The sequence below is a fragment of the Silene latifolia genome, chromosome 4 (genome assembly GCF_048544455.1).
Source record: "Silene latifolia isolate original U9 population chromosome 4, ASM4854445v1, whole genome shotgun sequence".
Taxonomy (NCBI): domain Eukaryota; kingdom Viridiplantae; phylum Streptophyta; class Magnoliopsida; order Caryophyllales; family Caryophyllaceae; genus Silene; species Silene latifolia.
In genome coordinates this window covers 103,685,203-103,688,360 of record NC_133529.1, presented here as the reverse complement: position 1 = coordinate 103,688,360, position 3,158 = coordinate 103,685,203, and the positions used below count along the sequence as shown (strand labels likewise).

At 45.3% G+C, this 3,158-nt stretch overlaps 1 non-coding gene across 1 annotated transcript; it reads left to right on the top strand.

Moving 5' to 3' along the window:
• The first annotated feature begins 3,051 nt into the window (after positions 1-3,051).
• Positions 3,052-3,158, top strand: LOC141654082 (small nucleolar RNA R71). The gene has a single exon (XR_012547658.1). It is a non-coding gene; the product is annotated as a small nucleolar RNA R71 (small nucleolar RNA).

Sequence of the window (3,158 nt, the reverse complement as noted above, 5' to 3'; positions counted from 1 at the left end):
AAGAGAAACGGGAATTTGTGTGAAAATAAATAAAAACGACATGAAGTGGAAATCGGGAACTCACAAGACTTTAGCGCAGCAAAAGGAAACCTCCCCAAACCAGCGTGATCTAGGAGGTTTCAGTAGCCAGCAGTGCTACTAATAAGTACCTGAAAAGACAAACAAAGTACCACGCGTAAAATCGAGAAAGCAATAAAGAAGCGATATTTTGTAAATAATTGAGAAAAATAGAAGAAGAAATAAATAATGACGGAAGATAAGGTGGAGTAGAAAACTCCCTCAATTCCGCAAATCGACCAAACACAGCAGGGGAGAGGTCAAGAACAGGTACAGCAGTGCAGGGCGGTCGATCGACCACATCACTCAGTCGATCGACCAAGGTGAAAGGAACAGTAGCTCCTGGAAACTGCAGACCAGTCGATCGACTGAAAATACTGCTGTAACTTCTGATTTCTTCATATTTGCTCAATTACATGAGCTAATGAGGTCTAAAAACCTGCAAATGCACAATAATACGCGCCCAAAATTGCGCAAAACCCAAAGTAAAGACTAAAGTGCTTAAAAATCCTAAGCAAAAGAATTAAATGCGAAGTCTCGCGCACACAAAAGCACTAAAAAGGAGAGTCTAACAAAAGCAAATAAATAAAGGTTTTTGATAAAGCATGTGATCAACTAATAGTTGATCAAGACCGGCCACGGTATGGCCCACTTCGTCGGCTTCTGGCTACAAGAGGTAGCCTCAACGGTGCTTATCTTCTCAGCTGCACCCTTCTTAACTTCAGCATCCGCAGAACTCAACGGATCAACAGCTTCGTCATCTCCCCAATCAATGACCTCCTCCAGCTCGTCAGAATCTAAGTCGGACTCCGTTGCTTTGACTGGCTCATCATCGGGCTCCTCATCAGTCCCATAGCTAAGGCATCCTAGACCGCCTCTTGAGACTATTGGCTCCTTCACAGCTGGAGCAATATGCGGCTCTTCCTTCCCCAAACCAGCTCCTGTAATATGTAAAACAACAGAATCGTCCTCCTTTTTGCTCCCAGCCTGGGGCGGAGGTGTCACAACAGGAGTAGGAATAGAGACAGGCATATCAGGAAGTATAAAATAATATTTCTTTTCAGAAACCGTATTGCAAGTGACAGGCCACATGGGGTCTTTTTTCTTAGCTGTATGGGCAAAGACAATGGAATGCTTCCCACTTTGAAGGTCAAGGTTCTAGAGCCAACATCTATAACTGCACCAGCAGTGTGCAGAAATGGCCTACCTAGTATGATAGGTATGTGTGCATCTTCGGGCATATCTAGTACCACGAAGTCAACAGGGAAGAAAAATTTCCCTATTAGCACGGGGATGTCCTCTAAGACTCCTATTACCGGACCGGATTGGAGAGCGATCACCATCCGCATCATTATGTCTGTGATCAAACCTATTCAACTTTAACTTCCTAGCAAGACTCAAAGGCATTACACTAATACTGGCTCCTAGGTCACATAAGGCTTTCTCAATAGGAAAGGTGCCAATATTACATGGGACTGAGAAACTACCCGGGTCTTCTAGCTTAAGGGGTGCAGTATGGGTCAAATAAGAACATGATTCCTCAGTGAGTGCGACAGTGTGCATAGTTTCAAGTGACTTCTTTTTAGATAAGAGTTGTTTCATGAATTTTGTATAAGCAGGCACTTGATTAACTAATTCAAGGAAAGGTACTTGTACGTTTAAGCTACGAACACCATTTTCAAACTTATTAAATGATACCTGTTCCTTTGTCGGCACCAATCTCTCTGGATAAGGGGCTGAAAGTAGCAACTTAGCCCTCTCCTCTAAATCTCTCATGCCGGCATCGGTGGACTTAGGCTGGAAGTCCACAACTTTCTCCTTGTTGTAGCTCGACCCTTCTTCAGACCGTCTCAAATGTGAGCCATTAATTGACATAGGGTCGTACTTCGGAACCGGAACGGACCCATCAGCATTAGGGTCTGTCCTCAATATTTTCGGGACTGTCGTACCCTGAAACAAATGATCCCTCAAGTTATTAGGCATCGGAGGACGAAAAGGTTCACTATCAGCAGCGGTTCCAGTCGATCGACCAGGTTGGTCAGTCGATCGACTGGCTTCAACAGTACCAGAAGCTCCTGTAACTCGCACTTCAGTCGATCGACCGGGTATATCAGTCGATTGACTGATATACCTGGTAGACGCCTTTTTCTTTCCTTTGCTCGTTCCAGCTTTGTTTTGACTCGGTTTCGCCTCATTTTTTTCAGCGGCGTCCTCGACCATAGCAGGCCCCTCAAGGGTAGACCCACTCCTCAAAGTGATGGCATTAAGGGTCTCCTTTTGATCCGTTTGAGTCGGTAGGTGTCCCGGAGCTCGAGTGGTATTCTTGCTAGCCAATTGAGCAATTTGGCTCTCTAGCAGTTTCATCCCGGCCTCTCTAGCTTGGGACTCCTTTTGCAACATATTCTTCAATTCAGCAAAGTCGGAATTTTGGGTTTGTTGCTGCTGCGGCACATAGGGAGGTTTTTGGTACTGTTGTTGCTTATGAGGAGGCATATAAGTCTGCTGCTGCTGTTGCTGTGGAGGTTGAGTCGGATTCAGGACATTTTGGCTACTCCACCTCAAGTTTGGGTGGACATTCGGCTCATAGTAAGTGTTTGTCTGCCTATAATGTTGAAAGGCAGCACAAGACTCAAAGGGACTAGGACAATTTTCTGAAACATGTCCCTCAGCTCCACACCTTTGCAGACGAAAGGACCGTCTGACACAGCATTTACATGGTAAATCCCTCCTTTTGAAGCTCCTCCCAACTCATACTTGTCAAACCTTGCAGTGAGAGCTTCTAGTGCAGCTACAGAAGAAGATTCAGCAGCTCTCCTTTGATTTCCCCTGGAATTCCCATATTCAGCTTTATGGGTGGCTAAGTCATCAATGATCTTCCACCCCTTAGTCTCTCCCATATTCTCAGCAAATCGGCCATTGGCTGCAGCATCCAAAATAGCCCTCTGATCGTCATACAGCCCATTATAGAACTGATTGCATAGACTCCACTTTTCGAACCCATGGTGCGGAATGGTTCGCACCAGCTTCTTGAAACGGACCCATGCTTCGTGAAAGTTCTCATCAGGACCCTGTTTAAAGCTCGTGATCTGAGCTCTAATGGC